Below are 12,354 nucleotides of genomic sequence, written 5' to 3' on the forward strand. Positions count from 1 at the left end.
GGGGGAATCTGAGAGCCCTTGTTGTAGGGGCAGCCGCTCAGACAATCGTGCCTAGCTCTGGCTAGGCAATGTCAGGACTCCAGGGGCCGCTGGGGAGGAAGGAGGAAACAGGTCGGTTAGCCCATGACAGATCCCCGACGCTCCGGGTGGTGAAAGGGGAAGGGAAGGTGTGTCTCACCCACGCCCGCCTCGGGCTCGGGATCTCCCGACCGCAGGGGGAACTAGCGTGCATTTCCCCAACTACTGCTTGCGTCACGGGTGAGCGCGGCTCGGCCCCGCCCACCTTCTCCGCCCATTGAGAAGCAGGCGCTAGGACCCCACGACCATCAAGCCGGCGCTGCTCCGCCCCCTCGGGCTGGGCCTGGCTCCCGATTGGCCCTTGTGGCCCGCGATCCCCGCCCCTGCCCCTCCGTCACTGCCAAGATGGCACCGGTCGCAGCGGCGGCGGCCGCGGCGGCTGGAGCCAGAGAAGGAGGCGGAGGCAGCAGCGGCTGCGAGGGGAGGGGGAGTCCCGTCTGACTGAGACGGCAGGCCTGGGCGGGCGGGGGTGCCGCGCAGGGCGGAGCGCCGGGAGGGGATGAGCTAAGCGGGTTCAGAGCGCCGCGGCATCCAGCCCCTCGTGTCCCGCCGCCGTCGGGAGGGGACAGTGCACCACTCTCTAAGCTCGACCCGTTGCTCGCGCTGGAGCCAGCGGTGAGGTGAGTGCGGGGGTAGCGGCGCGGACAGCAGCTGCATGTGGAGCTGTCACGGCCCGGAGCGGTGACAGCGGTGGTCTCGAGAGCGGGGTCGCCCGGGCTGGGAGAGGTGGCACGGATGGCCGCGACCTCCGCCCGGGGGCGTTTCAGAGCCGGGCCGTCCTCCGCGGGCTAGGTCCGCTCTGGGATGGCACGGCGGTGCTGAGAGTAGCGCCCGCACCTCTGTGTCGGACGCATGGGGGGCTCTGGTGTTTTCATTCCAGATTTTCTATTCCGGGCTAGCTTGGGGCTCCGGTTGTTGGGAGGTGGGGGTGGGGTGGGGGCGGGGGCGTTGAGAAGGGAGGTCCTGGAGCTCGGATTTTTGACAAGCCCGTTACGTAAGACGGAGGTGGCCTTCCGGAATCCCACCTGCTCGATATTTTAAACGGGCAGCAGCGGGAGCCTGGCGGGCCCCCAGAGGCCCGATTTTCTCCTAGGGGTCTGCTTAGGTAACCCCGGCCAGCGTGGGCCGGGCTAGCGTTTAAGTTGGTCACTTGCTTTTTTTTTTTTTTTTCGTCTTTTTTTTTGGGGGGGGGGGGGGGGAGGGGGTAAACGTTCCTGGTCGCCACCATTCCCTTTGAAGTTTATCGCTTTCGGGGGGGGGGGAGCTTGTGACCTAAAACTGGGTCGCAGCGACAGCTTTTCATTATCGTGCTTTTAAATGACAGATGTGCTGGAAGATTTTTGTTATTGTTCCAGGGTGCTTTTAATTCAAACGTATGGTTACGCCTGGAGCCTTAGAGAAGGGTTTTTGTCTTACAGGACAGTTATTTGTTGTTTGCAACAGCAGGACAGGCATCAGTCAACAGGCATGTATTTATTTGAGGAGAAAACGCGTGTCAGCCAGCTAGAGACTCGTGAGGACAGAAATTGTATTGCTCCCTGAATATGTTATTCTTTAAAATGCATTATACGTTAATGAAAATAATAGCCCAAGTGTAAAAGAAACAATTTTACAAGATTGTAAGCTGTTGTTTGTTGTATATAGTCACTATTTTGTGCTTGCTCTAGTCTACCTCTTCTCGTCTTGGGGGAAGGAGGCAGAGACACCTGTAAACAGCGTAGCCCAGGTTACACTAATCTATTGTAGTACACTTGAGATTATTGTAAAAAGTCGTCTCTGGGGGACCCAAGGTTAGGTAATAAGTGAGGACTCTTGGGCAAGTTATTCAGTTTATGTTTAAAGCAGATAGTTCTGGGATTCAGCTTTTGAAAAGTATACAGCTTTTGAAAAGTAAGTATACAGAATTTCTAAGCTATTTGAACCCTGGTTGAACTTATAATGAAACAAAAGATTGTATGTGGCTTCTTTTATGGGAACTTTGTTTTGTTTTGGCCAGAATTAGACATTTTGGGCAACGGTTACTTCATTTTCACAATTTCCCTTTGAATTGCACCTCTTAATAGGAGTCCACAATAGCATATATCCTCCTCCTCATCATCATTATATATACTATATGTTACATAATTTTCTTTTTCTGAATGAATAAACATAGACTTACTTCATTGTGGAATTTTTAAAGAATGTACTTTTTAGGAAAATTAATTGATCTTGACACCAGCCCAATTGAACTAAATATGAGTAAATTTTGGCCTGAGTTTTAAATCTATGTACACAAATTTGCACTTTTGAAAATTGGTGAAGCGATATAAATTTTTTGTTTGTGCAAGAGAGCCAGGAAGCTGATGCTGATTTGTTCTGAACTTTTCCACATGAATTACCACTGGCTTAAATAGTTATTGATTCTTAAGCTCCTGGAACTGTTGGCCTATTTATGGTAACTTGAATAATATTTGGAATAATTGGGAAGCTATAAGAGGGAATAGAGTATATGACATTTATTAACTTGTTCAAAAATAATAAAAATCATGGCAGAATTGTAAAAGAAAACTTTTCTTTGTCGTTGAGTGATATTATTTACACTATCTTTTTGTTTGCAGATTTTTTCTAAGCCATCCACTTACTATGGAAACCTGGATTTAAGAACTGATACAGATAGAGATGTATATTACAAATCTTATATTATTCCTATTTAAGTTGATGGCTGATTATTCCAAGTGAAAAACAACAGGGGCTGTAGCAAGAAAATTGACTTATTATTTTCATCCTCTCTGATGTCAGAGACTTATCTTGGGACTTTCCTCTTGCTTACTAGATGTGAAAGATGAAATGACTTAAGAAAAGTTGATAAAAACTTCTTACTTGTTTAATACCCTAGATTATTGATCATTGCTCAGTAGAACTTGTGACTTGGGGGAAGTGAAGCACTCCGCATTTTATTACCGTACATCATAGTTATCACTTTGAATTCTAAAACAGTGGTGTAGAACTTTACACTAAACAGGATTAATTTACATAGTTTATTACTATAATGGTGAAAATTTTACAGTAGTCAAAATACCATATAATAGAGGAATAGTGAAACTAACGATAATCCATGCAGTTATTAAAAGTCACGTTTTTGGAAATATTTACTGGCATGAGAAAGTACAATATAATGTTGAGAAAAAAATCAGAACATAAAGAATATGCTTTGTTATTATTTATAACATATCACATACAAATGGCAAAATCATTGGCAGGAAATAAATATTTTAATAAAATATTAAAAGATGTCTGGATGATGGGATTGTAGATGATTTTTATTTTAGTGTTTATACTTTTTTCTGTCTTCTGAATAGTATTACTCTGATAATCACAAAAGTGATATTAAAATATTTTCAAGGGTCATAGGAGAAAATCCTAAAAATCCCACAAAGCCACTGCTCCAATAGACTGTCTTATGATTCATTATTAGAAAGATAACTCAAAACATGGTGCTTACGCAGTACACAGTAATGGAAGGAGCTAATAATTTAGGTGAAGGCACATGGTTACCAGCACCAATTTGGTAGTGGTTTTACAGATGTAGATGCTTATATTCATGCACACTGTTACTGTCCAACCTCCTTTCTGTGTGGATCTTACACCCAAACTACTTTATATTGACAGTGCCACCTATTGATGGACTGCTTGACTCCGTCGTTTCCTCTGTACCTCATCAGTCAGTAGGCAGCGGGTTTTGAATGTTTATGAGGTGCCAGGTATTTTGCTAGTCACTGAGGATACACAGGTGAATGAAGCATGATTTCTGTCCTCAAACTCTGGTTGAGAACCCCTTCTTTTCTTCTTGGGCCGCCAGTGCATACTGTGTACTCTGCTTTCCCAGTATCTTTTTCCTGGTGGTCATACCCTCTTTTAACTTTCTTTATGGGAAAATATATTTTGAGTTCCAAACAACCAATTTATGAATAAATTTTTGGAGCATTATTTGTGTGCTGGGGAATTTTACATTCAGAAGGGCCACATGTATGTTCATCTGTGGCTATTACTGTTAATTTTAAAGTGTATGACAATTTCTCAGTACCTCCTTGCTTCCTTCTTCTAAAAAGCATAAACAAGTAAAGACCAACAGAGAGAAGAGACAAACTAGCAAGGGAAAAGGTTGGGGTGGGGGGGCGCAGCGCCTGGGTGGTTCAGTCAGTTAAGCGGCCAACTTCAGATCAGGTCATGATCTCACAGTTTGTGGGTTCAAGCCCTGCATCAGGCTCTGTGCTGACAGCTCAGAGCCTGGAGCCTGCTTCAGATTTTGTGTCTTCCTCTCTCTATGTCCCTCCCCTGCTCATGCTCTATCTCTCTCAAAAAAATAAAATAAACATTAAAAAAATAAAAAAGGTGGAGAGATATCAGGGGAGTTTTCCTACTGGTGTTATACTTTATTTTCACTGAGAATAGTCAGTCGTCAAAATGTATAGTAAGATATACTGTTTCTGGTATGCTTTTAGTATCTCTTTGGATCCTTATAAAAATGGATTTTCCATATACATACATACATTAACTCACAGTTTAGCTGTTTTCCTTTCCAAATAAAAGCTGAAATAGGTAGATTGGAAATTTCTTAAATCTCTTTTTATTTTTCCTGTAATATTTTGTAGATGAGACATAATTATTTTTGAAAAGCTTTAAAAATGTAGAAAATTACCCAAAAGAGTGGTAAGCATACATATACTCACCATAAAAAGTGTTAATATTTTTTCATTTTTGCTTCAGATATATAGACATAGGTATAGACCTATATATGTATGTGTATATTTAAGTTTATATATATATGAGTATAAATATATATACATACATATACTCATGTATATGAGTATATATACATAAATATATATATAAGTATATATAGAAGTATATTTAATTATATATACATAAATGTATATATATAAGTATATGTATTTGTGTGTGTGTGTGTGTATATATATATATATATATATTTAAGTTTATTTATTTTGAGAGAGAGAGATTGAGAATGTGAGTAAGCAGGGGAGGGGCAGAAAGGGAGAGAGAGAATCCCAAGCAGGAGCCTCACTGACAGTGCAGAGCCCAACTTGGGGCTCAAACTCATGAACCATGAGATCATGATCTGAACTGAAATCAGGAGTTGGACACTTAACCCACTGAGCCAACCAGGCGCCCCCAGATATAATTTTAATATAAAAGATTTATGTATATCACAGTTATCACACTGAATACTAACAGAGCAGGTAGAACTTTATACTGTACTTGAACACTGCTGATCAAGTTAAAGTCCTTTTGTTCTCCCCAGTTTCATCCTTCCTGCCTCTCTCTTCATAATCCCTCCCAGAGGCAATTGTTATAATAAATTTGATGTGTATCCTTCCATTTTACCTTTTCATAAACTCCATATGTGAACAGTACCTGGCATTGTTTTCAGTGCTTTTGAAGAGCTGTGGGCATTGGAGCCATACTCCCTTGATTTAAATCTTGATTGCTATTTAATAGTTTTGTGACCTTAGGCAAATTTTAAAATCTTTGCATGCCTCCAATGTCCTCATCTATCAAATAGGGATAATGGATCTACCTATCTCACAAGGTTGTTTTAGAAAGCAACTTTCTAAAGCAACTTCTTTAGAAAGAAAGAAAGTAACTTAAGCAGCTGTTAATGTGATTTTATTGTGGTATACATATTTTGAAACTTGCTTTTTTAATTTTTACCCCCCTCCCCCATCCTTGTCAACCCTCTAGGTCTAGCTCACTTATGTTGACTGGCGTAGTGTTCCGTTAAATAAATATCCTGCAATTTATCATTTGCTAAATCAAATTTAATATTTAGATTGTTTTTTATTTTTTATGCATTGTAACAGTGCCTCATGAACATCCTTCTATCTTCTGAAGCACATACCAGTTTCTCCACGTCATATACCTAATTGTCAAATTGCTGGGTCTTAGGATAGAAGCCTCGTTCCCTGTATAGGATATTTATGGGATATTGACGAATAATTTCTGTTCCTTCATATCCTTACCAACATTTAATGTTGTCAAACTTTTGATTTTTTCCCATCTAATTCATGTGAAATCGCATTTCATTTTCTGTTTTTATTTTCTTTCATCTTTCTTATGCATGAGCATTTTTAGTTACCTCTTAAGTGATTTGCCTATACCTGTCCTTTACACATTTTCTATTGGGTTGTATTTTTTTCCTTTTTTTTAATGATTTGTAGGAGGTTTTTTGGTTTGTTTTTAAATATATTTAAGATAGTTACAAATGTTAGTGAAGTTTGTTTGTTGGTAAAGTTTGTTTTTGTTTTTTGAAGTTTCTAGATTTTTTGAACAGTGACCATTAAGGACCCAGGTTTTTGTAAATTTTATACTGTAGTATATTATTAGTGAATTTTCCAATGTATTTTCTTACAGTATATAGCTACATTTTTCTCCTTCTGAAAGTATGGGAAATGTTTCAGTAATGTACTGTGAATATATTTTGCCTAAAACTATTTAAACTTTTAGGACCTCAAAAACCAGGTGGAATCTTTACTAATATTAGTATGACAATTTTTCTTTAATCCAAAATATGAGTCCTGCTTAGAGGAGAGTTTTCTGCTCCTAAAGTGCATACCAACTAAAAATGTACACAAATTAAATGACTGTAGTTACATGTCCAATATTAGAAACTATTCATCAATATTGAGATTGTTTTGCACAGTATTAACTTTATTTCTCTTGCTGTCCAACCTACTATACATGACTTACAGGACTAAAATCAGTCTGGTTAAGAGAATAGCTTCCCTATTATTACTGTTATTTTAAATAAACTTAATTTTAGAGTAGTTTTATATTTACAGAAAAGTTTCAGGGAGTTACCATGTACCCTGCACCCAGTTTCCCCTGTTGTTAATATCTGACATTTCTGTGTTACGTTTGTTATAACCAAGCAACCAATGGGACATTACTATTAACTGAAGTCCATATGTTACTCCAATTCATTAGTTTTTACCTAATGTCTTTTCTGGGTTCCAGAATACCACAGTACATTTATTTGTTCCATTTCCTTTGGCTCCTGTGGGCTGTAACAGCTTCTCAAAGTTTCCATGTTTTTGATGACCTTGACAGGTTTGAGGAGTTTGGGTCAGATATTTTGTAGAGAGTACCCCAGTTTGGGTTTGTCTGATATTTTTCTCAGTGTTAGCCTGAGGTATAGGTTTGGGGGAGGACGACCACAGAGGTAAAAATGCCATCCTAATTACATCATCTGAAGGGTACATACTATCCCTATGACTTAGCAGTGTTATTTTAATTTTTTTATTTTTAAAAAATGTTTATTTATTTTGAGATACAGAACGTGCTCACACGAGTTGGGGGGAGGGTGCAGAGAGAGAGAGAGAGAGAGAGAGAGAGAGAGAGAATCCCAAGCAGGCTCTGCTTGATGCCAGGGCTCATCCTCACAACCTAGAGGTCAGGACCTAAGCCTGTATCAGGAGTCTTGGATGCTCAACCGCCTGAGCCACCCTGGTGTCCCTGCGCTGATATTTTTAGCCTCAATTACCTGGTTGAGGCAGTGTTGCCAAGTGTCTCTACTGTAAACTTTTCCCATACTCTACTTTTTGGAAACAAGTCATTTGTGGAAACCATACTCAGTGTGTGGAGAATTGAGTTCCAACTCCTTGAAGGGGAAATACCTGCAAAATTATTTGGAATTCTTTGTAAGGGAGGTTTTTCTCTTTTCCCCCATTATTTTTTATTCAATCCATATGTAGTGCTGGATATTCATTTTATAACTTTGGGTTATGATCCTCTACCATTTTATGTTATTGCTTAAGTTGTTCTGCCTCTTTCAGGTTAGTTCCTGTGACCAGTAAGACATATTGGTATTATTATTATTATTATTATTATTATTATTATTATTATTAGCACTTCTTTACTTTCTGGCACTAGAAACAATATGCCCCAAACTCATCTTGTGTATTCCCTGCCTCAGTCCCCCAGTCAACTATTTCTCCAAGGATCCCTTGTTACTTCTATTAGAGAATGATATTAGAAACCAAGATCTGGTTTCTGGGTGTGCTCATTGCTGCAGGGATATCATCGCTTTTAGGCTTTCTCAGTGCACAGACCTAGGAAGTATATGTATGCATATTAATGCACATATACAAACATACAACTCTTTTTTTTTTTTTTAATCTATCTGAAGCTAAACATGAGTTTATACTGTTACCTTTGACTCTACTTCAGTGCCTTCTGGTTCATCCTAGCTGTACACTCTTGCTTAGCTATAACCTCTCCCTCCAAAAGTAAGAAACCTGACTCTCACTGTTTGCCATCTATTTACTTATTTGGTCAGTCCTGTCATACATGTACAACAGAAACAACTGTACCAACTAGAGCAGATTTTTTAGAGTTTTTATTTATTTTGAGAGAGGGAGAGAGCATGTGTGTGTCTGAGTATGGGAGGGCAGAGAGAGAGAGGGAGAAGAGAGGTGTCCCCCCCCCCCCAAGTAGAGCAGTTTTATGTACAGTTCTTTTGTCTCTACTCTTAGAGTTTCTAGTGAAAACACTGTTTTTCAGTTACTGAGGTCAGAACTTGGCAGAACCTTTTTTCCCCCCATCTTTCATATTTTAATTTTACTTTTTATAAATTAGTCTAAATTATACAGTAATTACATCTTATCAAAAATTTACCAAAGCTCAGGGGCATCTCAGTGGCTCAGTCAGTTAAATGTCCCACTTCGGTTCAGGTCATGATCTCACAGTTTGTGCTTAACTGACTGAGCCACCCAGGCACTCCTCTCTCACAGTTTGTGAATTCAAGTCCCACATAGGGCTGTCTGCTGTCAGAGAAGAGCCCACTTTGGATCCTCTGTCCCCCTCTCTCCCTGCCCCTCCCCTGCTTGTGTTCTCACTCGAAAATAAACATTTTTAAAAATTTATCAAAATTTTAAAAGTCAACAAAACTTCCCTTGCTTAATTATAGACCCTTAGTTTTGTATGGCTTCCCTCCCCCGCTACTTTTGGGGCCAAAAAAAAAAAAAATCTCTGAAAGTAATATTTCTTGAGGTTTAGTCAGAACAGTACTCCTTCATTTGGTTATTAGTTGACATCTTTATGATTTGGACTGAGAGTTTTTATAGCTTCAAATTTTTTTTTTTAAATTTTTTTTCAATGTTTATTTATTTTTGGGACAGAGAGAGACAGAGCATGAACGGGGGAGGGGCAGAGAGAGAGGGAGACACAGAATCGGAAACAGGCTCCAGGCTCTGAGCCATCAGCCCAGAGCCCGACGTGGGGCTCGAACTCACGGACTGCGAGATCGTGACCTGGCTGAAGTCGGACGCTTAACCGACTGCGCCACCCAGGCGCCCCTAGCTTCAAATATTTTTAATAGCACATGTTGAGATGTGCCATTAAGTGAAGTGAAGTGAAGCTTTGGAGATGATTGCAAGCAAACAATTATATAATTGAGTGCTCAAAATGTACCTGTATTCTTACAGTAATTTTATGCGGATTAACTCATTTAATTCCCTCAAGAAGTCTATGAGGTAAGTACTTTATTATTTTGCCTCTTTTAAAGATGAGGAAGACACCGAGAGATGAAGCAGTTTGTCCAATGTCACATGGCTAGTTGTTGGCGGAGCCAGAATGTGAGTGCAGCCAGGCTGACCACGGAGCCTGCATTCTCCATCACTTTGCTGTATTACCTCCAATTAAACAAGAGAGGTGGAAAGAAGGCTAAGAGTTATGAAGGAAGTCAACCAGGATGAGAGGAGAGAATGACCGAAAGAGGGTACTTCCTCCGGAAGTCCTTTCTCAGGAGATGATATTGACAGATGAGAGAGTCAGTTATGTGACGAGCTGAGGAAAGAGGGATCCTTGTGGGACAGCATCAGGTGCAAAGCCTTGCAGTACAAAGGAGTTTGGGATGAGAATAGAAAGGCGCTCAGGGTGGCTAAGTGTAGTGAGCAAGTGCAAAAAATAATAGTAATAAACCTGTAGTGCTTATTATATGTGAGGCTCCATGCAGTAAGTCATTTAGGAATCCAAATAACCCATTATCTCAATTTTATAGATGAGGAAATTGACAGAGTACTCTGCGTTGGCTGAAATTACCTCTTTTTCTCCCATTTTTTGTTTATCCACTGCAATCTACTTTCTACTTCTTCATATTATTATGAAGTATTAATTTCTACTTCTACTTCTTCATGTTATTAAACTTGCTCTTGCTGAAGTAAACAATAATACTTTGGGCCCTTTTCTCATGAAACTCCACCCCTTGACTTCCACCATGCTGCCCTCTTCTGCTTATCTTGCTTATCCCATAAGAAGCGGTGTTCTTGGGGTTGGCTCATTGTGCTTCTCAGCCTTCACATTTTCCTTGGCAGGTCACAGTTACCTCTGTGGATTCAGTTACCATATATCTACCAATTACTTGCCAAGCTGTTTTCCCAGCATTAGCATCTTTCCAAAGCATCAGATATCTTATCTAGCTCCTTACTTATCTTCACCTCAAACTCCACTTGTCCAAACTGAATTTACCTGCCTAAAATTTTGCTTTGATCTGTTGTCTTCCAAAGACATCATAATCTGCTGTTGACTTCATCATCCACGGAACTTAGGAGTCATTTAGGATTCCTCCCCCTCTTTCTCTCTCATTCCCATCCATTCATTCTCTGAATTCTATTGGCTTTATCTCCTAAATATATTTCTGAATCAGTCCCTTCCCTAGCATCCCTGTTTTAACCTCCGCCTTATTAGGATCTACTTCCTTACTTTTGCACTGGTTTTCCTGTCTTCAGTTTCATCTCCCCGAGATTCAGCTTATCAGAATTGCCAGATGGGTGTGTCTAACATGCAGTTTGAAGATTCATCATTGACTCCCATTGTCAGCTGGATAAAGTTGCACTCCTTACCATGTCATTAAGACTGACCATGGTTTGGCCTCTGACTGGTTCTCTAATCTTAACCTTTATAATTTCTGTTTTTCATTTTCCACTCTAGCCATACAGAACTACTTGTACTTGTTGAAGATTCCCTGAATGTACAGCTATTTCTCAATTGTTGACCATTGTTTACATAGTCTTTCTGCTTGGAATGATTTCATTTTCTCCTTCCCTTTTCCTTTTGCGTATCTAACTCTTTTGCATCTTTTAAGACTCAGCCTAAGCATTCCTTCCTCCAGAAAGTCTTCTCAGACCCATACTCTTGACTGGATTATCAAGTCCCTCGTGAAATAATCTATTACTAACTGTGTTATATCTCAGGCACCTAGAAACAGTGCCTGGCACAGGGAATTTACTCCATAAGAGTTGTGTTTTTGTTTTTGTTTTTTTAAGTTTATTTATTTTTGAGACAGAGAGAGACAGAACATGAATGGGGGGAGGGTCAGAGAGAGAGGGAGACACAGAATCGGAAGCAGGCTCCAGGCTCTGAGCCATCAGCCCAGAGCCCGGTGCGGGGCTTGAACTCACGGACCGCGAGATTGTGACCTGAGCTGAAGTCAGACGCTTAACCGACTGAGCCACCCAGGCGCCCTCAAAAGCGTCCCTCCATAAGAGTTTTTTGAGAGACGCCCAGGCGTCCCTCCATAAGAGTTTTTTGAGAGAATGATTGTAGTATTGGAGAGGTAATATAAAGTAGTTGGTTCTGAACCCAGAATGTCAGGGATTGAAACCTGACCTTGCTCTTTGACTATCTGTGTTATCTCTCTGTACCTCCATTTCTTCCCTGGTAAAATGGGAATAGTGAATTCTTCCTAAGATTATTGTGAAACTTAAATCTGTTAATTCAAGTAAGCACTCAGAACAGTGTCTGGCACTCAGTAAATATTCAGTAGATACTCTTTATAGCTCCTGTTGCTATATTTTTAAATTTTTTTTTAACGTTTATTTATATTTGAGAGACAGAGAGAGAGAGTGTGTGCGCACGCACACTTAAGCAGGGGAGGGGCAGAGAGAGAGGGAGACACAGAATCCGAAGCAGGCTTCAGGCTCTGAGCTGTCAGCACAGAGCCCTATGCGGGGCTCAAACTCCCAAGCTGTGAGATCATGCTCTGAGCCGAAGTTGAACACTTAACTGACTGAGCCACCCAGGAGCCCAGGATATTTAACTTATATATCTGTGTCCCCTCACCAACCTGGAATTAGCAAATGAATGAACAAAGCAACTAATTGTGGGTTTTTAACGTTTATTTATTTTTGGGACAGAGAGACAGAGCATGAACGGGGGAGGGGCAGAGAGAGAGGGAGGCACAGAATCGGAAACAGGCTCCAGGCTCTGAGCCATCAGCCC

The 12,354-nt window shown here is 40.6% G+C and overlaps 1 protein-coding gene across 6 annotated transcripts in view; it reads left to right on the top strand.

The window, feature by feature from the left end:
- The first annotated feature begins 388 nt into the window (after positions 1-388).
- DENND4A (DENN domain containing 4A) overlaps positions 389-12,354 on the top strand; it is a 131,863-nt gene continuing 119,897 nt past the window's right edge. For 2 of the 6 annotated variants that reach the window (XM_043555122.1, XM_043555126.1), the window contains exon 1: positions 389-698. The gene's annotated coding sequence lies outside the window, so the exon portion shown is untranslated. The remainder of the gene's footprint in view (positions 699-12,354) is intronic. The other 4 variants (XM_043555123.1, XM_043555127.1, XM_043555124.1 and 1 more) reach the window with 2 other exon arrangements.

Source organism: Prionailurus bengalensis, chromosome B3 (assembly GCF_016509475.1).
Source record: "Prionailurus bengalensis isolate Pbe53 chromosome B3, Fcat_Pben_1.1_paternal_pri, whole genome shotgun sequence".
Classification (NCBI taxonomy): Eukaryota; Metazoa; Chordata; class Mammalia; order Carnivora; family Felidae; genus Prionailurus; species Prionailurus bengalensis.